Source organism: Dermacentor albipictus, chromosome 1, assembly GCF_038994185.2.
Source record: "Dermacentor albipictus isolate Rhodes 1998 colony chromosome 1, USDA_Dalb.pri_finalv2, whole genome shotgun sequence".
In the NCBI taxonomy this organism is placed as follows: domain Eukaryota; kingdom Metazoa; phylum Arthropoda; class Arachnida; order Ixodida; family Ixodidae; genus Dermacentor; species Dermacentor albipictus.
This window is the reverse complement of record NC_091821.1, coordinates 339,077,953-339,102,985: the sequence shown is the minus strand read 5'-3', so window position 1 is coordinate 339,102,985 and position 25,033 is coordinate 339,077,953. Positions and strand designations below refer to the sequence as shown.

Sequence of the window (25,033 nt, the reverse complement as noted above, 5' to 3'; positions counted from 1 at the left end):
GTATTACGAAAGAATAATTCTGTCCCGCTTCCCCTGCGAGCTTTGCGGCGCGCGATCTTTACAACGAGGTCACCTGTATAACTGAAGTTTTCGGAGACCCAGAGAACTTCGTTGTAAAGAAGATCGACACAATTCAATTCAAATGAAAAACAAAACAAAAAAAACAAACAAGCTTGAGTGATCATCATTTTAATAAGCGTTCTTCGGATGTCAACGGAACTTATGATAACAATCGTTTCTGGAGCGCAGAGTAAACCGAATGTTTTTGTTGTTGTTGTTGTTGTTGTTGTTGTTGTTGTTGTTGAAGACAGCTGTTTTGTCCGTTGCGCGTGTGTATACACTTGCGTTCATTTTTGTTTTTTCGCCATACCTTTAGACCGCATTTGGTACGTATTTCATTCCAGTCGTTGCATTGCGTGTGTTTTCACATAATAAAACGAAAAGAACAGAATACCGCGAAGGCGCCGTCCGAACAGGTGGTGCGAGAAGCGTGTCATCAGATTTACTCTGCTCCTTTATGCGCGTAAAGCACGGGAAAAAAGAGAAGCGAAAACAAGATAAAAAAAAAAGATTTTGGTTTGGAAAGCTTTATTTCCGTGTACGCTACGAGTATATACGTGAGTAGAACTTCTCCATTCGCAGCGAAAAGATGGCAAAAGGTAAATAAGGTGAATTTCGTGTCGGAAGAGAAGTGCCTTCTTATTTTCATTTCTTTTCTTTTCGTTTTTTTGCGCTGGAATGCAGAACTCACTGGTTTATTCACTAGGCCTTCGAGTGGGGAAATGTTATTTGCCAAGACTGGGCAACTTCACGGGGTGTCTTTAAAAATTTTGTTTGCTTCCACTCGGCTCAAGACGGCGTGACCGCCTCGCGGAGAACACTTAATTTCATAAACTCTGTAATCTAATCACGGTATTACATCTGGAGCGGAAATTAAGAAGAGTGGCATCGTATAGGGGTCTCGCAAAAGGAGAAGCAAAAAAAAAAAAGCTTTTAAATTCTCCCTGAAACCGCGCGCTCTATAACGGCGCGTTTTTGAATATTTCTTTTCTTACCACGGAAAGAAAGATACCACGTGCGGTAAACGAAGCGTAAGAATGTATATAATCGAGTAAAGCAAAGCCCAGGGCTGATGTCTCGAGCTGAGATTTTGGAGAGATCCAATCCTCGTTGTCTTATTGTGGGAAGTAGGGGAAGAAAGTAAACGTGAGCCAGAATGTTGAAATACGGAAGAAATAAAAAAAGATGAAAAGAGAAAGCAAGTGAGAAAGAAAAAAGAAAGAGGAAGCTTCGCACAGACTTCGCTAGTTTTTGAGGAGAATACTCAAAGGCTCTCAGCAGCTTTAGCAAAAGAAACGAGACTTTTAGTTTTTACGGAGACAGCTGTTAAGAATACGTCATACGAATTTCACGTCACCTAGTTACAGGCAGCGTGGCCATGTTCATATTTTTAACCATGTTGCTTTGGTCAGAAAGCCGCCCTCCATTGCCTCCCTTCGTATAGTAGTATAGAGGAAGGGAGGGGGGGGGGGGGGGCATACCGTGCCGGGCGCAGAGCTCAGGGTTGTGCAGCTGTGCAATGATGGTGGTTGGGTGAAATGGCAAATAATTATTCGTCAAAGAAGCGAAAAAGGCGCCGGGCGCCTTTCACTGATGCAGAAAAGAAAAAAGAAAAGAATAGAAATTTGTAGGAGGGTGAACTTACCAAAGCGTAATGGCTTAGGGTGCATTTGAACGTGGAGATAAAAATGAAATATACATTGGAGACGTCGCCCCTGAGAGGTGCATAAAATGTTTCGCAGATACGCCCCCGCAGCGATCGTTGTAATTGCTGGAAACACCGGGGCCGACTGCACTAGCGGACAGTGCGATATCAGCACAGATTTTTGGTTTAGTTTTTTTTTTAAACGTTCTGCTGAGGCTGTCTTCTTCGTCGCCCAGTCGCCTACTATTTCTGGCTCGTCTTCATTTCCCTCTCCTTTCAAGTTTCCTCCTTTCGAGGTGCTTCTCTTCAGCTTCATTTCAAATTCATTTTACACCGCGCTGAGTGGCACCAATCAGGGTCTCGACGCTTACACTCAATGGCACATTGACAATCACTTAAGTAATGATGCTACCACAGTACTGCCGACAGTTTGGAGGCACAGATCAACAGACTCTGGAAAAGAGGCTACTGGAAAGAAAATGACTACGCACGTTAGTGAAAAACTGCTAACGGACATGAAAATCAAGGCGGGTGGGGAGGGAGGGAGAAAAAACATCAGTACATAAAACCAACAAACTGGTCGTTATACCGCACGTGCACAACCTTTCGAAAAAGCTGCGGCTAGACACAACTTTACGGTGCTTTTTTTCAGCCCCGCAAAAGCTCAAAGGCATGCGAATAAGGCCGACAAAAAAGTATAACCATGAACACAGATGGGAGAGGTCAAGCACAGGGACAGGTTCTCGAAATGTTCGAAAAGTGTAGTATATAGGATCCCACTTTCATCGGACAAAGGGGGCGCTGCCTTAATGAAAGGCTAAAAGAACATAAATGCACCTGGCAATGGCTGATTGTGTCTAACAACCTCACTTTGCACTGCAGAATGGGTTCCTGCGCGCCATCAAATTTCGAAAGAGCTCCTGGTGCCGCCAGCTCTAATGAATGAATGAATGAATGAATGAATGAATGAATGAATGAATGAATGAATGAATGAATGAATGAATGAATGAATGAATGAATGAATGAAATATCTGCTAATGAAGCTTTAGAGGCTCTGAAAATAGCGGGAGAGGCTGACACCTGAGTAAGCTCTACTTCTATGTTTCTCACGGCACCCGAAATAGAGATGGCGCGAAATGCCACTTAGACAACAGAAAGAAAAAAAAAGATCAAACGCATAGATGAAATTAATCATTCACTGCATCCGCTTTTTGTTAACGCGTACTTCCACTTCCAAGCTATTTACACATTCTTGTTGTCTTGTTATCTTTTGGCATTTGCACATGCTCAATCGACTACAGCCCCATCTAAGGGCAATGTTTCATCGACAATAAACCAGTTGGTAGTTATAGCGCCCTCCCGTCCTGTGTGGTGTGTATGCTTGTGTCGTTTAGCACGATTATATAGTGTCACTCGACGCAGTTGAATGAACATGAAATGAATGAACACTAGCTAGCCCAACGGCAGGCCTCCGCCCCTGGTGCCGCTGACATTATAGCTACTCCACTGCTTCGCAGGATAATGATCTACCAACCACATTTGCAGCAGACTATACCGACCCGAAAGTTTACAGAATCAATGGGCAAGATCGGTCTTCGCTTGAACGCCACGACGAACAGTTCAGAAAGTGTTTTTCAGCGACTCTGAAAGCGGGCAAATTGTCCCACGAAGTGGCTGTTGGGATCATCGGTGACGTGGTGGAACTTGGAGTGTACACCGCCGCATCAGATACTAAGGTCATGATCAAGCCCTCGAAAGAAGTACACCTCGACAATGCAACACAGAGCAAGTATTGGGACGGTCCGGCCCCTATGTAACGTCCAGCGACTTCTGTTAACGGATGGGGGTCACTGTATTTGTATTATCCTTATATATATATATATATATATATATATATATATATATATATATATATATATATATATATATATATATATATATATATATATATATATATATATATATATATATATATATATATATATATATATATATATATATAAGGATAATACAAATACAGTGTGACCCCCATCCGTTAACAGAAGTCGATATATATATATATATATATATATATATATATAAACATTAAATGCGAGTACACGAGTTCGGCATGGTGTGACTCAGCACGCGAGACAACATGCTGCGGCGCCGCAAGAACATCGCCCTGGCAGACACATGACGTCTCCAAATGCTAGAACAATGAGGATGAACTTGTTTTATGCGAAGCATACTAACCGCACAACCACGCTCTTCCTTGCTGCGCCGCGCGCGGCCGCGTAGCTACCATATGACGTCATAACAGCTGCAAAAGCGGAGGCTCAACTCGTGCGCTCGCTTGCGGCCGCGTAGCTGCATAGCCGGGTCTCAGCTCGTGCGCTCGCGTGCATGAGTTGTTTCTTCGTCTAGCCGAGCCAAATATAGCCAAGCAACAGCAGTTCACCAGGCTAAACAGTGGTTCAACAACTAAAATAAAGGCTAGTATGCTTCGCATCCTGGGCTTAACCTTAGCTAAGCCACAGCCATTTTTTATCTGGAAACCTTAAACGAGGAACGCCGGCAGGTGCATTACAAGCGTTGATATTCGACGGTGCACGTGGTGAGACCGACGGAAAGCAGTCGGTGCTTTTTGTGAGCGGCAAGATTTAATAGCCTGACGTTTATATATACTGACCAGTGTGCGCATGCACCACGGCTAGTAGCACGTACATGCACACAAAACTGCTCAGTAGGGACGCTAACGCGCATGCGCACAACGCGCGTGCCAGCAGAGGAAGCCAGAACGCTGCGTTGGCTCCGGTTTATAACTCCGGCAGCAGAGCAACACCCGCTGTGATGACGTTAATAAGAAATTTTTGAATGGAGCGTTATGCCGAACTACATCTGAAAGGGAAAACTAGTTAATCTAACAGACGGCGAAAGAACTGTCTTATGCAATGGCCGGCCTATGTAGCCATGTCTATACCATTATATAGTGCTGGCCCATTCAGAATGTTGTGGCTGGGCATCTTCCACTACATATATAAAGAAAACAGAGAGAAGGCATAGTTGACGCGGTTCGCGCACGGCCGCATCCGCACAGTTTGTCCAGCGTAAGTTGACGCATAGGAAAAAAAAAAAGAAAACACCGGGTGACTCGACGACAGAGACTTTGGCCGACGATTTTGCCTTTGCTGGTTCGTGATTCTGCGTGTGCACAGGCAAAACTTCGTTTCCGGCGCCCAGCGCACGTCGGAGCAGAAAGACGACGTTGGCGCTCACGTCCTCGTCGTCGGGCCTTGCCGCTGTCTCGATATTCACGGAGCTCACTTCCGCAGTTTGCTGGCCTCCGGCCTGTAGAGCACCGAGCGTCACGCACAAGGACCAATACAGTACAGTTTCGTGCCAGCGTAAAGCGATAGGACGAAACAACACCGGGAGGACGAAGCTATACCGAGACCGACAGAACACGTCTGAGGGCCGTGTCTTGCCTGGCTGTCGTTTAGCATGTGCGCCGTTTCTCATCACGGTCACGTACTGCGCGTTTAATAACCCCTGCCCCACGGGCAGTTTCGGTCTTCGTCGAAGTTGATCCGCGTTGAAGCTTTCCAGCGCGATCGAAGAAGGAATGCGCGAATCAGTTATACCATGGTGAAGAAACAGAGCGAACACGCGATTACAGCCAGAGCACAGAAGAGGCAGCACTGTCCTTTATAGCTGTCTTCTGTTAACTGTTAGCTGTTAGCTGGTGTTCCTGCGCAGTTTCATCACTATCATATATGCCACCAACTACCTAGCTCGCTCGTGCGTATATGGGGATAGAAGTCGAGCTTGCTCTTGCAAATCTCTGTGTGGTGGTGCTCGATCTGGACTGAGTTATATCCGCCATAGACTCGAGCATGCTGGAAACTTCCTGTGTGACAACTACGTGGGCGCACGCGTGGACTGTATGCGTCCGTGATAGCTCGATTAAGATGAAACGTGAAAGCTTTCGTCGAGAGCGGTGGGCAGTTTGTGGTTTTCTGTAACGCCTAAATGTACAGACAAAGTATCGACCACCTGTCGTGGTTGCTTAGTGGCTATGGTGTTGGGATGCTAAGCACGAAGTCGCGGGGTCGACTACGTGCCACGACGGCCGCATCTCGATGGGAACGAAATGCGAAAGCAACCGTGTACTTAGATTCATGTGCACGTTAAAGAACCCCAGGTGGTCCTAATTTCCGGAAACTCCCACTACTGCGTGCAACATAATCAGATCGCAGTTTTGGCACGTAAAACATAATATTCTTTTTAAATATCAGCCACACGAACGCAAGCACAATTTCTCACTAAAACAGCTGTTTGATTGTGCCAGTGAAATTAACTTAAATGCTACGCCTAATAACCTCCGCTTCCCTGCCCTCCCCTTTCCCATGTGCTTATCATACAAGTGGCGCAGGTCAAGAAATGAAATAACAGCACAAAGTCTGACGAAACACACGCACACATGCACACAGATACACACGTGTGTGTGTCGGCTCCCATCGGCGACATCTTTTCGTCCACTTTCGTTTCCCTTTTCGTGCTTATTTTCTAAATTCCAATGTAAACCACAATTCATTTGCCCTATGCTTCCCCCGGCTTCATTGTCTGTTGGCTTTATATGTGGTCATAATTGTCCCCCTTCGTCTCTCTCTCTCGCTATATATATATATATATATATATATATATATATATATATATATATATATATAGAGAGAGAGAGAGAGAGAGAGAGAGAGAGATGCGTGTATGGCAAAGCTGGCTTCACTAGAGGACAAAGAAGACACTCTGAATCTGCGCAATTAGCATGTTGGGTATTTAGAGGTTACGCAGGTTACGCGCAATAATAACCTTTACATCCATTATCCGAACCTTTAACTTTATCCGAAACGTTTGCGTGCTGCCTGGCTGTCGGATCGAATTATGGCCTCTGTGGCGGGTTGCTCGATTGCGTGACTTTTGTCGGGAGTACTGTTCCTCCTTTCTTTTTTTTTTTTAGTTGACCGATGCCGGGCTTTCCATTGTTGCGCCTGAAAGACCGATGTGGTTGGGGACTTCCTTTATCTTTCAACGTCGTCAGGCGACCTGTCGTTCTCGACTTTGTGTCCATTCCACATTCCGAAGTGCCCTCCGAGATCTGAAGGAGGCAAGTTTTCCGCCTGAGCTCTATTGCAGCTTGTCGGAAAAGTTGCCACGAGGCACATTTTTTGTTTTTGGCTTAACGCTGTAATTAAAATACATGTCCGAGGTTTTACGTGCCAAAACGACGGTCTGATCATGAGGCACGCCGTATAATGGTGCACTCCGGATTAATTTTGACCGCTTGAAGTGCACTTGAATCTATACACGAGTACTTATTTTTTCTTTTCTTTTTTTTTTCTGTTTCGCCCCCATCGAAATGCCGCCGCCGAAGCGGGCAACGAACCCACGACCTCGAGCTCAGCAGCGCACGCGCCATAGCCACTGGAATACCGCGGTCGGTCCAACCACGTCATGCCCAAAGTATCACACTTTCTTCGGCGAGTTCGATACCCCATAATTCTGACTGAAGCATGGGAGGCTTAAGGCATAGCACATAGCAACGCTTTACAAAACATTTACTAATGAATTCATTATGTACGTTAACTAAGTTGGAGTCAAATAACATTTCAGTGTTTCTCTTTTTTCTTTTGTGCAAGTTCATCCTCCATAGCTGGAAATAAAGGCTGACACGTTCTCTCGAGGGTGAGTTAATTACGTGTCTGAGTGTTGCTGGCTCGCCCGAGCTAGACAACTGACACAAGTGTTGACAAGGGGCCGGTGTAGTATAGCACCGAGAAACGTGGGCGCGAATCCAGGATGCCTTCACGTCTGTTTGCTGCGCGGACCCTTTGGCGTCTCTTGGTGAAAATTTGAATGGTTAATCGGTGGCAGGAACTAGGCCACATTCGGCGAAACTCTGCCGGGAGCACAGTGGTCTTCAGTATAACTGGGTAGTTAACTTAAGTTTATCTATCAATAGTTTACAAATACTTTGGTCATTGAGAAAAATTGTATACAATGCATTACAATTTTTGTTATTCTTATTCCCAAGCATTGTTAGTGATATGCACAAAAAAAAAAACAAAAGAAAACACTAAGAGCAGCAATGTTCAGGGACAGCTAGGTTTTTTTGTTCACAGAGCAAACGACAAAAATGCTTGAAAGGAGCCCACAGAAAGAAAAAGGCATAGCAACTGTAGGAACAGTACTTTGCTTACTGGTCGTGGTGAGAAGGAGAGGTACATCCTACAAGTCATTGTGCAGGTCTTGACGAACACCCCTATGGATTGCAGAGCCTCGCGTGCCCACTACTTAGGTAACTGTGATCGTTGACCGAAAGGAGGAAACGCTAAAAGGTGTGGTTATTTAAGAAAAAAAGATGCGTGTATTGGCGGAATTACAAGGACTGCATTTCTCATGCTGTCGCTGGTCTGGTTTGATCGCCTAGAATTTGCTCCTCAGAACAATGGAAGACCGGACTGATGTGAGGAAGATAATCCACGCATTGTGTAAGCTCGTGGACTGCAGGAAAATCTGCTCGCCTATATAGGGCACCAACAACCAAGGCTCGAAGATGCAGCATGATGATTTCTCAGTGAGACGAACGATTACGACTGCCGATCTTAAAAAAAAACAAACTACAATGCCAGTTACTATCGTCGAACAAAATTTCTAGTTGCTGTCAGAAGGCTAGGCTGTAGCAACCCAATTGGAACAGACGAACTCAGCTGAAATCAAACTAGGATTGATTCTAGCCGCAAAGGTAATCAAGTTAGGTGTCAAGAAAGGTGGCCGGACACCGCTGATGAAGTACTTCACGCGACGCAGTCTGACGAGGAAGCAGTGTATAGCTGATAAGGTGAGGTGAAAGAAACAACAACCCAAAAGCTGGGACGCAGGATGGGAAGTAGCTGTCAGAAGAAGAAGCAGGTAGCCTAACTGCTCGGCTAATTAGGTGTGACCTAGAAAGTGCTGCGCCAGCCCATCACTACACGCCGACGGACCCAGAAACTGCTTTGTCGGCAAGAATGACGCGTACGTCCGCTCTCCACCAACGCAGACGAATCTCACTCTTGTTATATACAGAGTACAGCCTCAACGGGGAATGTGAGTGCGGCTAGTACACACACGTCAGTTGCGGCACATTGTCCGTCACAATGGTGCGCTCGCTCGACGTATTAGAAAAGAAGGGAAAAGGCGCTGCCTATACCATCGGAGGATGTCGTGGGAGGATCTCTTGGAAAGCTTTGCTGTCGGTCGAGTACCAGCTTGGGAACACAAACATGTGCGGTGTCTCAATTTTCTTAAAGAGAGACAGCGTTGGCTCTAGGGTGGGAGCACGAAGCTGTAAAGGAGCCCCTGCTCAGGTGCTCAAGTTGTTTCGCGCTGAAATTATTGACGAGGTTCTGGCAGGATCGACACGAGGGCTCTGTAGCCGCCGCGGGGAAACAGCGAGTGGTGAGACGTCGGTCCACTTTTCGTCCGCAACTCGTTCGTGCTCGGTCAACACGCTGACCGTTATAAAGAGCAAGAGTTCAGATATTAAAAAAAGAAGGAAAAAAGAATAAGAAAGAGAAATGAAAAAGAAAGATGGTGCCGAAACCATCGATGATGATTGCCAATGCAAACGAATGGGAGCACTTGTTTCTGTGCGTATGCATACGGCAGTAATTTACTTTGCGAGATGTAAGTTGAAAGGTTGAAAGAAGCACCAGCAGGACGAGAGAAAGATAAAGAAAGAGAGAGAGAGAGAAACTCTTTATTAGAAAAACAGAGAATTTTGCCGGCGCGTATACAACAGCTGGCATGCTACTCTGCATGGGGATGGGGAATGGGATTAAAATATTGCAGAGGAGAATGGGAGAAAAAGAGAACGAAAATAAATATGAAATGTGCAAGTGGACCTGATACTAATATTTACAGGTGACATGGCGGGTAAATTTAGGCTTTTGTATATGAAATGTTCAATCTTTAAAGCTTTCCTATTACACCAATTTCTGACACGTATTTGAACAGTAAATCCAAAACCCGCCGCTGTTTTGAAGGGCCGCGGCATTAGACCTAAGATGCTGGGTAATGTTAATGGATCGTGGCAAATCATGTCCATTTGCTGCTCAAAAAATTGTCTCTCGTCGCGGTATGCGGGACATTCTAGTTATATGTGCTCCATTGTATCTAAGTTGCCACAGTTATCACAGTAGGCGTTAATGGTACGATCCCATTGTGTTCTTTTTCGCCCGCATTGTCCGCATTGCATTGCCCGCATGTAAGCGGAGCGTAGGAACAGCGATTTATTTGTGTAGCTGAAAATTTTGCAGATATGTATAAGGCAGGTACTAGGAATAACCTTTCACCTAGGTGGCTCAAGCGTGAGTGCGTCCTTCTTCTGTATCGATAATTGATAATGTACTCTGGCTTCCACGAGCCTTGTGCATCAGCGCTAGAATTCTTGGACCGAACCATCGCAGTAGGCTGGTGATTTACAAAACAAAAGGAGACCTATTCTACGCGTTCGACCACTGTCTGAAATGAAGATAGCGAAGTGACGATTAACGACCTCACTACTCGTCGGCACATTTTAGTCGTGGAAGGGCGGTTCTGCGCCTCCTCGAGGTGACCGACCTGTGCAAGATACTTAAATTACATGAAATCGATTCTTGAGCACGCATCGTCAGTGCAAGTCTCTCAAATAAAAAGAGAGTGACAGAAAGAGAGAGAGAGAGAGAGAAACCCATCCCTCTATTCTGCGTGAACCCTGAGTAGAGTTAAACCGACGATTACTGCGGGCCCTGTCATAGCTTGACGGCGCCCGCAGTAGTCCTCGGTTTAACTCTGCTCAGGATTCGCACGCTCAAACCCAAATCGTTATTGTAGTAAAACTGACAGGGCCCGCAGTAATCGTCGGTTTAACTCAGGATTCGAACACTCAAACCCAAATCGTTATTATAGTAAAACTGGGACGACACCACGTGAATATATTGTAATTTGTACGCGTCTACATTTAAGACAGCAATGCACCTGTGCACCAGCCTGGCTCGTGTACCGGGGTAACTTCCGTTTTCCAACACTCGGCGAAGACGGTGACGCTAGCCAACGACAACGCGCATGTTTTTGGATGGGACGACTGAACAACAGCTTCGCCGCGAAAGAACACAGCCCCGATGTCACGGCCATTGGAGAAGCGAGCATGACGCCCCGTGGCGGAGCTACAGCTGCGGACGCTTGCTCCGACGCCGCGAAAAACGTCTTGAAAGCTGCAGGTGCACGCATGCGCAGAAAGCGAAGAAGTTCGCCCGACCGCAGCGCACAGTTGGCCGCGGCGGCGCTGCTGTCGCCAACTTCGTGGCCACTGCCTTCGCCGGAGTGCAAGTTTCCCGCTCAGCTGCCTGCCGCCGTGATCATATTGTATTGTCGTACACTGTAAAAAATTTCCGTAATTATACGGGGGATTTCCGTCATTATACGGAGGACTGCAAGTAAAAAAACGGAAAATCGGTCATTGTCACAAAAAACTGCAAAAACTGCCGTTAAAATACGGAAAGTGCTCTCCGTTTTCAGCTTAACGGACATTTTGCACGTATTATTACGGTAACTGCCCTGTTTTGCACGAAACAGACGGAATTCCGTATTATTATTATGCGAACATCCGTATTTTCGCGACGAAAACTATACCCGCATGCTGTCTAAATGAGCATGCACTTGTACTCGCAGAGTTCCATCCAAGAACAATTTATTGAACAGGCGAACTGTACACATTATGAAGACACGTGCAGACTCAGCCTTCTACCGAAAGCTTCAATAACAGATCGTATAGATATACATTGACGCGCACTCTCTCTCTCTCCATATATATATATATATATATATATATATATTATTCGGTGTAAACGCTGTGCAGATTATAATACAACATATATGTGTAAGTGGACGAAGTGTGGTGGATACACGTTCCAATCTCCAATGAAAACAAACTTGCACCGCTCAGCTGCTGCATGGTGCGCTGACAATGACATCGGCGCTGTATGTGCATATATATATATATATATATATATATATATATATATATATATATATATATATATATATATATATATATATATATATATATATATATATATATATATATATATATATATGTGTGTGTGTGTGTGTGTGTGTGTGTGTGTGTGTGTGTGTGTGTGTGTGTGTGTGTGCGTGTGTGTGTGTGTGTTCATCAACACCAGGCGAGCGTCTTTGTGGATCGGGCGGCCAAAATTAATTATTTCAACGTCTCGATTCAAAGCGATGGTCCAACATTGAAGGCGCGATCTCACTCTTTTCATCAATGGAACATCCGTGGTCGTTCACGATCATCAATAGCGCGGCCACAACTCGTTTTTCGGTTTGTTGCTCGTCGTCTTTTCTGTACACCTGTATTTTTCTTTCGGGCATAGCATATGCATATGGGCTTAGTAACGCTGATCATATGCGCAAATATATGCGTGTTCTCGCAATGTTCTCAAATTAAGCGCTTTGTAGTTAATAACGCAGCATATATGTTTAAGTGAATGAAGAGCCGGGGACATACGTGCATACGTAAACAAGCTTGCGGCACTCAGGTGCTGGTACACTGGGAATGACATTGGTGCTCTATACGCCAAAAATTGTGCGCACTCTAAATCAGTACCGAAACGCAGGGAGTGGTATAATGACCGTAACTGCGTTTACATTTGGCAATAAATGGTCTCGAAGGGGACTGGCGGCCTATAGATCCAAGTACAACGGTCGGAGGAAATTTTCGAATGCGGCAAGCAATTAACCCAAGTGTCAAAGAGCACTGCTGAACTGCAATGTAGTTGGTTGAACTCATTCCCATGATATTTACAAAATATCTCGTCTCTGACAATAACTGCCCATTCATTGAGACAAATCGATTACGCATAATCTTCACTGTTCATGTGTTAATTCTTGCGGTAAGATGTAATCGCAAACATTTGGTGCTTCATCTTGAAACAAGACCGGTAAGCGCGCTCGTTCTTGTACGGTAGAATCAAGAACACGAACATGCACCGACATGTATGTAAACTACTGGAAGGTGACTGAAGATGAAGGACCTATTACCGTGCTAGTACTGTGTATACTGTCAAAAAGAAGAAAAAAATATTTCGGAAAGAAAGAATGCCCAGTGTCGAGATGTAACGATTCAAGCTTTATTTCTTTTTGACCTATAGAATGCAACACCACTAGTTCCACGTGCTTTATGCATGGGTAATGTTATGACACAACTCATTATTTAACCGTTCATTACATGCACCAACCCGCCCAAATTATCACTGTACTCGAGCTTATGGACGCATCGCAGTGCACTGCTTTGCACTTCATTGTAGCACAGGGGTTTGCTATCGCCAGTAGCGAATGCTTTGGTTGACCTCCCTGCCTTTCTTCCTTTTAAATTCTCTCTCCCTTTGTATAAAACGCACTAACTTGTGGGAGAGAAAGCATTCTCCTCTTTTAGAATTCAATTAATTGTCAAGCAATTATATTGCAGTTCCAGTAACTAGAGCACAAATGCGAAAACGAAACCGATTCTCTTCGGTTCTCCGCGCTCAGAGTGCGGCACCAGGGGGCAGGGCGCGCTGCGCGTCCGTTGGAGTGGCAGACGGAGATGCACATGTCTAGTCAGCCGGCATTTTTCGAGTCGTGTTGTAAATGTTGTTAATTCGCCGTAAATATCTCTTGATTTGTACTCAAGGGTGGAGCAAGACCCCAAGGAAGAGAGATTGACTCATCGGGAGCGAAGAACAGAAACGATGGATGGTTACGCTGCTTGGGTCTCGGCACGTTCAAATTGGCAAAGTTCCGAATTTGTTGCTGTGTTGTGTCCGCTTGTGCGCTCGTTATTTGCCGTCATCGCTCGGAGATATTTGCGCTGGATGTCTTTCACTTCGTGTACAAAACTCTGCTCGCTGCGGCATCGAAGAAGTTGTCCTGTGTTTGGGTGCACGTATGCGCTTGGACACGGATAGCCTGCTTGCTCTCAACGGGTGTTCAACAGTCTACGCGCGCTGGTAACTTGCTCATGAGGTAAGCCCATTTTAATCTTATTTGTTTTGCATAACGTAGGTGTTAAAATGATGTGTGGTAAGCCGGTGTCGCGAACAGAAATATTGTTTCAAAAGACCACTATGCAACGTCTTAGGGCAAAAATCACGCATGAATGGGGAAAGGATAAAACCTATCTCTTCAGATCGATTCCAGTCGTAGCGCGATTGGCTTGATCGCAATTTCCGTGAGGTACTTCTAACCTTTTGTTCACTCGCGTTAAAAGCGTAGAATAAAACTGCGTTCAGTTGAGCTCTTGTATTGACGCTTGTATTGGCTTGAGAGCATACTGTATCCGATACAAGAACTTCTGTTAAAATACGGAAATAAACGTTCGAGGCAATAGCAGTCGCTCACTACCTGTGATCGTTACTTTCTTGCTTGGGTGCACGTTTTAATTGTGACCGGAAAAAAACGTCTTGCTGCACCGTTTGCGGTGCAGCAAGACGTGTTCCTTCGAATGATGTCTGGGCAGTCAAGGCATTCGTGCCACTAAGCAAGCAGTAAACGGGGTATCAGTGCGAAAACATTTGGACATACAAGAGAAGCGAATGGTATCACCATAGACTCTTTTATTTGACGAATAATTCAGTTGTATTACTAAAGCGGAGAGTGGATATGCATGAAAGTCAGATTGTATTGATACTAAGCAAAAACAAGGTAACTTATCATTACTAATCAATCCTTTTCTTTTACTGAAAGGCAAGTTGCTGTTGTGCTGGAGCTGAGAAGAGGTCTGCTGCCTGCAATGGGTCCATCTCTCTCAAGTTATTGCAGTATTATAGCTCTCAAGGTGAGTGGATTTTTTTTTTCTCATAGCTATTTGCCACCTGAATCAGGACCGTTTACTTAGCTGTGTAGGTGATCACTGTTAGTGACATTGGAGTGCTGGTGGACCAGCACTCCTTTATGATTGCAACGCATATGACAGAGTGCAGCTGTGGCAGTATGCAAAGGTGTTAATCTACAAGCCAAATTAGGTTCTTTGAGGTAATATGTTAATATATTGATGACATTGGATTGTGGTCTAGCAGGCAAAAATGCTAAACAAAAAGAAATTTTAATTTGCACTTGGTAAGATGTGCAAGCAATTCAGGCTGTTATACATGAAGTGGGACATTTGTAGATGTCTTCTACAGTGCTGCAGTCCTGAATGGCTTCAGAGTTGAGTGATACCACTATAATTTCTCTGTAGAGCATGCAGCACAGTTTAGCATTGGGGGAGGCTGGCATCAACAGGCGTCTACTTACTGTGAAGTTCAAGTGAGGTGTTACTGTTAGGGTGACTATATATAATTTATGGTTTAATTCTAGTCTTGTGTCAGGCAGACATAGTTTACCCATTTGGTTAAACAATAGAGATGTAATATCTATGTATACAAGTATTACCCATTCATTTATGCCATTTAGACAATGGCAGAAATGCGTGGGTAATACTTGTGTACATAGACAATACATCACTATTGTTTAACCAAGCGGTGCCCCTGCATGCTAAATTTTACAGGGCTATTATTAAGTAATGTCAGCTTTTGTTGTAACATTAAGGCACCTTTTATATTATTACAGATTACCACCATTGTGCACCATCATAGTGTCATATTTACACTAAATGTATTTGACTTTGCTATAAAACCTTGCATAGCGGTGCATCGTGAAATTTTTTTTTATAGTTTCTGGCCTCAGAATGCACTTCACGTTATATTCTTGTTTGCAACAAGGCTATAAATGCAGGTTTCTCTCCTTATGTTTTGTGGCACTTCAAACTGCGGCGAGCTAAACCACTGGGCAGCAATACTGGATACGCTACTGCGTGTGGAGCTGTCTTCAAACACACACAAGGAATACATCATTGCTTTTTAGCACAAAATAACGGACACAAGAAAGACGACAGAACAAGGCGCTACTCTCAACTGACATCACTATATTGCGTCCCTCCTTTGTAGACAGCAGAATCTAGAAGAACATTTGCTGTGAACACCAAGTGCAGGAACCACCAACATCTGATCAAAAAAGCACACTCATGCGACAGAATCCAAAAAAGAAACATATTGAGCACTTTACAAGGTTAAAGAAAGCACACTAATGCACTGTGACCCCAGTGACTGTATGAAGAAAACTTCTGATAACTCTCTGGCGGTGGTATCACGGCCCTTTTTTCAAAATCGTAGCATCACGAAACATTGCGAACCTAAGCGATCCATACCAACAGGCACAGGTTCCCATTTGGCTCAACATTGTAAAATATGGAAGTGCAAAGCCATGTTTCGTGATACTACGATTTTGAAAAAGTGCTGTGATACCACCGCCTGAGAGTTATCGGAAGCTTTCTTCATACAGTCATTGGGGTCACAGTGCATTAGTGTGCCTTCTTTAACCTTGTGCAGTGCTCAATATGGTTTTTTGGATCCCGTCGCATGAGTACGCTCTTGTGATTGGTTGTTGGTGGTCTCTGCACATGGTGCTAACTGCGGATGTTCTTCTAGATTCTACTATTTATAAAGGAGCGACGCAATAAAGTGATGTCAGTTGAGTGTAGCGCCTTGTGCTGGTCGTCTTTCTTGTGTCCATTGTTTTGCACTTAACAAAGTATTTATGGATTCACACCAACTAGCCCGCCAACACATTGTGTTGCGGGCACTTCTGAAGTACTGTCTGTCCAATAACCTTGGTGGCATAGAAGCGCCGTCCACTTCTATGCGCTGCTTTCTGTTTCATTGTGGCATGACATCACATTATAATCATAATGTGTATGTACTTTTTCCAAGAGACCCATATTCCTATCCTTGTGTTGTATTTGCTGTCGCATTATTTATGTGCAAATGACCAGTGCTCCGAGCTCCATTTTATCGCAAGTAAACTACTGGTACCTAAACAGATCTGTATATCAGAAAACCAAAGCTGAACTGCCGAACAGTACCAAGCGGCAGCCTTAGTGCAGTGTCAAGTAGTCAGATTTTATTGGTCATGCAGAGGTACACAGGATAGCTCTTTATTACTTGCTGAATAATTAAGCTGTGTGAAAACTGAGTATATATGTAGCTTCAACCACATGCTATTGGTCATTGCTCCTGACCTCATCCAATGTAGAAGATTATCACGGCATTTCCTATTCTCTTTTTCCTTAATACAGTGGGATTACTGCATGCGTAAGTAGGAAACGGATCACATAGGCAATCAAAAGCCAACATTGTGTAAACTTGGAACATTGATTCTACAGTTTGATGACCCAGAATAAGTAGGAATACACCATAAATGATTGACAATTAACTTTTACTTGACACAGGGCTAAAGCATACAGTAAGCATACTGTATGCTCATATGGTGTCACATCAATTTAAATTTTAGTGTAGCTTTACAGTGTACGCTTCTATTGTTGTATTCTGTCAGAGGAATGATAATGTTTCGCGTGTATAGCAACTAGACTGTCTATATACAGAAGTAAAAATGTGTGAACTGTATTTTTTAATGATTTGATAGAATGTGTAGCACAATAAAGCCATACAATCAACGCACAGTGATGTGACTTTCTCTGCACATGTTGCAGGTTCAAAAAAAGTATGGTGGAAGCTGTTGCCAAGGTTCCGACCAGAAAAGACAGCCAGTATAAAAGGGTCCACGCCACTGATCTCTACTACAGGGGATGAACAGCACATCGAGCGCCCTCGACTGAAGCCGGCCTTGTCCCGGAAGTTGGTGCTTGACAACTTTGCGGCAGCACTTTGTTGCACGGGTGTGTAGCATTTCTTCCCCTAACATGCCTGCCTGATGTGCCATAAACTACCCAAGCAGTGTTTCGAGGTGTCCAGAATTTTTCCATTGTAGTGTCTACAGTGTTGCTAACATAAGTGGCGTGCAATGGAAACACTGGTAAATCAGAAAAAACTTGATGTAAAAGAACACTATCGTATACGGGTTCAGATTGTCATAAAAGTGCTTACCAGACATGTAGAGACCTCCTAAAATGTGAAAAACCACAAAGAAAAGTTTTTCGGCAGCAATATTATCTGATCGCACGCACTAGTTAGTCCACCATATGCCCTGCTTCCAGGACAAGCGACTGCATGACATCGCATTTCCACTGGCTTCACCTGCATCCGGTGCGGTGTGCTGCACCCAGCGAAACATGTTAGAAATCAGTGGTGCACAGTGTTTTCTGTCCCCTTTCTCGACGCCTACTGAACACATGTTAAACTGTTTCCAAAGCAGACAAACAGAAGGAAAGGGTTCTGAACACATTGCATTTTAAAGTGGCTGGTACTGGGTAACGCAAGTACTGTGGCATAGTAGATTTGCACCAGGCAACCTGGGTTCCCAAAAAGGCTACTGTTTACTTGCAAATGGCCAACGTATTGTGAGCATGTTGAAGTTCTTTTTTTATTCTCATCGCTTATTTAGCTAACGGAGACAGCTTTCACAACTGAAGAAGCCTTGGAAGCATGAAACACTTCACAAAACCAGCTTCAATATATCGTGTCTGCATCACAATTTCATGGCTGCATGAGTGAACCCTCTGGTTAACATGTAAGAGAGTTCATGATGTTTGCCATGCATTATCCAGTTTATTTACAGGTCAACCCTATCTTGAGATTTAAGCTGATGTTGCGTTTAGAGAAATTATGGCCGAGAGCCAGCTTTTGAGAATACAGATTGAGCTTGACAGATTAAACGCCAGAACAAGTCGTTGAGGATTTCAGATCAAGAATCTTCAAAGGCCAGTTCATTTAGTGGTGTTAATATTCTGCTCGAAGTTGTTGATTGTTATGTTCATATGGTGCCCAAGCATTGCGGTAACAACTTCACTTGGAGTACATAGCAAGGGTGTATTCAATGTAAGCTGCTGGCTTTTTTTCTGTGTTTTCAAAAACTGGTTTCTTGTTCAGTTTAAATTTTCGAATTTTGCATTGTTTATTAGGTGTTGTGTCTTGTTTCCTTTTCCTGCAGCTTCTTAGTTAAACATCTGAATAGTGAACACAACTTGACCTTTTGCTTGATTGCCTAGATTACATGCCCTCGATGCAAAACAATTTCACTTCAAAACTGCTTGTACCACACTGAAAGAATAACTTGAAGCAGCCATAGCCACCAATAACACGCAAGAGATGATTATGAAAATTTTAATATTGTTTTTTGATCTACAGGGTGTCTTAACTATCGTCTACCAAGATTCAGAAATATGTAAATGCGATGTAACTAGACAAAATGAAGGTAATGTTTGCCATCGCCTGGAGATACTCTGATTATATTGTGCATTCTGCCTAATTACATAATTCTTAATTATTTATTAAATATCTCAAATAATTAAATGAAATGTGTCAATGAAAAGTTGTAGAGCAATATGAAAGCCTCCTGATACACTTTTTTGTTACTGTTACTCATTGTGTGCTACATAAAAGTGTTTTTCCAAGGAATAAGCCTGCGAATACACATAAAGTGTCTTGAGTGGCCAGTCATGTGTCAGTTTTGTGGTGCAAAGCCACGAATACAACTTAAATGGGTTCTTTTAAGAAAAAGACTTAGCTCAGCAAATTATCTTTCTTTGTGCAGCCTGTGGAGACAAGGTTTCTTAGACATGGCCGTGGCCCTCAAGGAAGATGCTGAGGCCACAGGCAGTTCCTCCAGTGACCGTGAAAAGGTCCCCTGGGGCACAAGTCTGGTTTGGCACCCCCACCTTTCTCCTGCAGCTTTTCTGTCTACTTAGCTAACCAGGTGGGTCAATGATGGCAAAGGGAAAAAAAGAATCAACAGCATCAAACGTAGAACTTGCTCAAGCTCAATGCATTTTTGGTGTGAAGTTTTTCCCTTATCATTTATCAAAAAAACGGGTAATAAGTATATGATATGGTCTTCATACGGACACCTCTTTCCCACAGAGAATTAGCAGTAAAAAAAGCAGCTTATGAAGGCTTGAATATTAGCTAGGATGATGTGGCATAGATAGGATAATGATTATGAATGTTTCTAATGAAGGCAGTGGTAGTAGAGTGAATAATCAGAGTTTATATACAGATTGAAAGACATTTCGTTCCAATGCCAGAATTTTAAATCATCCCAAATAATTCTTGCATTTTATAGTCTTCATTTTATAGTTCTTGATGCTTGCTTCTTGCTGACATCATTCTTATGCTGCATAATTCACCTGTTATAAATTCCCTATTTCCCCCATTCAAGCAACTTTACATTGATCATAAGAAACCTCGTAGATGAGTTCCAGAAACTTGCTGATGAGATTAGGGGGCGGCGTGTACCCCAGGCCGCTTTCAAGGGCCTCATATCTTGCAAATGTTAGAAATACTCCTGCTAAGCAAGTTCTTGGTGTCATACAAGGTTATTTGCGAATACGAATTTGCCTAAATTTAGAAAACAGCCAATATAAAAAATGTCAAGCGATATCGCTGGCGATACACACACACATTCCAACTGAACTAAATGCAAATAAATATAGCACCAAATGCAGAATCATTGGCATGATGCCATTCTTTCAGTGGAATAAAATCTGTCCTGCATTGTAAATCTGGAATCCTTTATAATCCAGACTACTAAATACTTATGAGGGTTGTAGCCTAAAATATGCATGTATTTATTTCTCGTTTCTTTACTTTAGGACCCGATAATGCTAAAACAGCAGTGAAAGAACTGATATCACAGTACCTAATACTTTATATTGCTCCAGAAATCCGTTTCTCTGCCGATCGCAGCATTCGACACTAACAAGAAGGCACATAACACTTAGGGTGGTGCTATTCACTTTGATTGTTTGGGAACGAAACCCATAATGTACATGTTATGGCCCTACGTGTCATTACGTTTGAACAACAAAAAGGTTGGGGGTTTGCATTTTGCAAAACTGCATGGAGGTTTTCACTGTGTGCATATAAAATTAGGAACCTTCCCAGCTCATACTAAATGCATTCTCCAAAGCTTTAGGTTATACAGGTGCACTACTTTACACAGAACACTCTTTTCCCTCGTCACGGCTCACACTCTTAGGCAGAGTTACACCCTTTGAAGTGCCCCTTCTTCCACACAACGATAATTGTCATCTGCCTTTATGCATTTTCTTTCTTTAACGCTGCGAGCCCTGTGCTTTCCAGTAACGAACGGCATGCGCGTTATCAGCATGATAGCATTCCCGACAACAAAGTAGCGGGCGTGGCGTCTTCAAGAAAGGAAACGCATCGAGGCAAATAACGATTATTGTTGTGTGGCAGAAGCGGCACTCCAAAGGGTGTAACTTTGCCTAAGAGTGCAGGTGGTGATTCAGATTCTTCAAAGGTGTTTCATTGTATGGGATGGCACATCGCGCTTCACTTATTTGCAGAATATTGCATTCCAATTATGTCATATGAGATAAATCCATTAGAGAGCTTTAGCTTGCCCTAAATTTATTACAGCTGTGTACTGGTAAACTGGCCGCAGCTTGCAGTGCTTGTGGAAAAACAATTGTAACTGCCATATTATATGTAACTGCTAGTGCACAGGCATAGGCAGCAGCAATGGTTAGAGTACACTTGTTTCTTCTATTCTGGGGTATGCATCCTCCACCAGAAAGTAGTTTTTTTCGTCTTCCTCTTCTACCATATTGGAATGTGAAATGGGGTGTAATTTGTAGGATATACTCTTGCATAAACTTAATGAGCATTTATTCTCGTCTGTGCCACAGATCATTGTTGCTACCACTGTAAAAGCAGGGTGCCTGTTTACAGCACCCATAGGGAACAATCTGTGAATCTTTAACGAACAGTAACGATAATGAATAATCGAATAATTTTTAGTAATTTTCAACAAATTTAGCACTCTTTGCTTTCCACTACAGTGTTTTTCAAACTCTAATATTGGCACAAGGTTTGAGTGCAGGATGTCATTTTGTGTGAAAGAGTACACTTGTGCGCATAACACCTCATCGTCAACATTCTGCTGCACAGAATGTCATTAGCTTTTGTATGCATTGGTCACTATCTCACAAACCGGTTGCTCCTTTGTTAGTTGGAATGTAGCATTTATGTAAAGCACATTTGATGTTCTAACAAAAAGCATTGTGCCCTCTTATCCCCTAATTCTCCTCACTTGATGCCTAGTGTTGTAATAGCATGGTTGACACCATGAGAGTCAGTGTGGTGAATAATTGTCTGGTGGAGTAGGGGGTGTACGTTAACTTAAGCAACTTTTCCAGACGACTTGAATCAGTATTGTGGAATGCTGGTTTTTTTTTCAATCACTGTTACCTAGTTTCACTTTGGTTGTGGCAACAAGTATAATGTAGTTCGCTAGCACTCCTGCCAACACATATAATGTGCAGGCATCTGTGTTGAAAAAAAGACCAGCTAATGGTTTGCCAGGAGCTAAGGTCCATTTAGACCATTAAATTTTGAACTTACACCGGTGGAAATAACTGGTGAATGAAAGCACACCCAGGAGAACTGAAGCAAGACTGCGAGTCGGCCTAGTTGGAACAAATTCATCTTGAAACTTATTGTGCGCAACAAACAGGGACGAAGAATAGAAGAAACACAAGGACGAGCGCTTAACATTGTGGTTCTTCTATTCTTCGTCCCTGTTTGTTGCGCACAATAAGTTTCAAGATGAGCAGGAGAACTGACCATAATATTTTCTTTCATTATAACACCGCTGAAGCTTTGAACTGCATTTGAACTGGCTTGTTTAAAAAATGACCCATTTCCTTGTTCAAGTAAGACAAAGGTTCCACAGGAAGACAGAAACTTGAAGCCGTCAACAGCAGCATGAATATAAACAGCACTCGACGTTTTGCAATCTTGCACCTGGTTATATTATCCATCCCATTTTTTTCCACAGGCTGTTCTTTACTGTTTTATGGTCATATCCAGTTTAAATTTAATGTCCCTATTTTTTAATATTTGGTTAATATATACTTTCTTCATCGGCTTGCAACAAAATATATATTCATAATGTGCCTTCATTTACCATTTGCAGTGATCTTAACCAGATGCATCTTGATACAAAATTTATTTTCCTTAATTCTTCGTTTTCCTTTTTCAAAAGTGCAAACTGTTTATCTTGATACCTATTTTGTCTTCTGGGAAGATTGGTTCTACTGGATTAATGACTGCATACATGTGTACATCGTTTTCTGTTTTGGTCACCCCTACTCTTGGCAAGTACTGACAGCATTGCTCATACCCGCTCCATCATGATCACCACTGCTAAGCACACCCTTCCTTCCTTTATTTTAACACTTTGGCTTCTCTTGACCTATTATATGCACCAGTTACTTCTCCCCCAATGAGGCTAGGGGCCAGTGAGATATGCACAATCCCACAACACAGCCAAGGAAAACATTTGCTACCCTAATGACAAGCACCTATGTCGAAATTTTGGCTACAGCAACATCCCTTGTGCCAGCAATGTTGATCTACTTACATGTTTTTCTAACACAGAAGTTACTGCTTTCTCGTGTTCTGTGATTAAACTTTTTTGCCGCTTTCTTTAGGATGGATATTCACGAAGACTATTTGTTTCTCCTAACAGCAGCAAGTTTATCCTTGCAAGTGTTTGGAGTCAAGAACAACTTTCACCAGGAAGAAGTGCAAGACGAGTGATTGAAGAAAATAAAGTTGCTTCTGTGATCTAAGAACTTGAGGACTGAAATGTTGCACCTTTTTGTGTATATGCTATGCAGTGCATTCATATCACAAAGTGCAAAGTGTTTTATCTTTGCAGCCATGTCAGTGTGTTGGCAAGACAATTTTCTCAATGGTGACCTGCTGCTTTGACTATGAGCTGCCTTCATGACATTTGCATTAAAGGAGATGTACTATCGTGGACAAAAGTACCCTGGAAGTGCGAGCGTTGACCAAATTGCATTTCTGCTCAAGACCGCTGAAAACAGTGGGTCACGTATGCACATGCTGAATGCAGATGGTGGCACGGCTGATCCCAGCAAATAGCACACCAATGAAATTCGGTCGACTCTCGCACGTCCTGGGCAATTTTGTGCCCGATGGCACATTGTTCGAATGGATATGCTCTGCAAGATGAAATACGGGAAGCACCTGTACTTTAACGGTTATAGTACAGATTCAGAATACAGAATCTTCCGTTTTCTAGATACAGAAGCACTCGTATCTTGTATTACGGTCTCCTTTTTTACAGTTGTCCGTTCTACGGAAATGACCGTTCTTAATTTACGGAAGAGTGTTCGGTCACAAATTACCAGCAAATTTTCTGTAAAGTAAGGCAAATTTTTTTTACAGTGTAGGCTAGCGAACCGGCCGCCAACTCTGAGCCCCGCACTGACATTTTTTTCCCCTTGCCACGTTCGTCCTGTCTTTCTCTCCTTCATCCTTTTCTTCCCATTCCCCCTTGCCCGTGCAGGGCTGTTGAGGTGTCCTCCTGTGAGAGACAGTTACGGCGCTGCACTCATCTCTTCCGTTTCCTTTCCTAAAATCACTTCACACACACACAACCGGCCGCCAAACCTGATTAATATATCCGCGTTATTATTATTCTTATTATTGCTTTCATATTGTTCCGTCTCTTTTCGACTTTGTCTGACTATACGCTTTTAGTCAGCGAATGGCCAGGTGAGCCTGCGCTGTGAGCGCTCCCACAGTTTAGCTTTGGCGCTTATTAATGGACGACGCTGCGGCCGGACGACCTCAAACTCATCTGTCTTCTATTTAGAGCTGCACAATGGCAGAGGGCAGCTGCCGGTGTCAGCGCACGTTCCCGAATATGCTGGATAAAATTGTACAGCATGAGAATGAAGGGAAGAAAGAATGAAACTTAAAAAAACAAAAGATAAAAGTACCGTGGTTGCTTGACTAACCACTCTAGTTATATATATCCGCGCATTATTCTTTTGTCATCTGCATGGTAAAGCAGCTCCTTCATGTGTAAGTATAAACGAGCGGCGCGTCAGGTTCAAATATATGCAATTCAAATTTACCTGGTATGCACTTGCGTCATCTGCATGTCGCCTTCTCATTTTCGTTTATTTTTAGCTGCAGGGCGACTGGTCTTGATAAGCGGTCTTTTCACACAAAAATAGGCTAATGGTGGTTACGTTTTGGGTTCGTGCTGCAGGCGTTTGCTGATGGTAACGTGACTTACCGGCGATGGCAACGCGCATTTCATTTTTCTCGTGAGCAAGACGATACACCACTACTCGCACCGAATCAAGAGAAGGTGTACAAGGCTTTTTCTGTACGTCGCTTATGCGGGTGCGCGAGGCATATAAGAATAGACAGTAAC

General features: G+C 43.3%; 1 protein-coding gene and 1 long non-coding RNA gene across 6 annotated transcripts in view; both read left to right on the top strand.

Annotated features, from left to right (window-relative positions):
• Nckx30C (solute carrier family 24 member Nckx30C) overlaps positions 1 to 25,033 on the top strand; it is a 268,006-nt gene that overhangs the window by 7,864 nt on the left and 235,109 nt on the right. The gene's annotated exons all lie outside the window — the stretch shown is intronic.
• On the top strand, positions 11,936 to 23,414 carry LOC139054572 (uncharacterized). Of its 2 annotated transcripts, none has more exons than XR_011511334.1 (5): positions 11,936 to 13,786; positions 14,507 to 14,597; positions 17,349 to 17,534; positions 19,349 to 19,510; positions 23,312 to 23,414. It is a non-coding gene; the product is annotated as an uncharacterized lncRNA (long non-coding RNA). The 2 variants fall into 2 exon arrangements; XR_011511333.1 differs by having other exon boundaries at positions 23,309 to 23,414.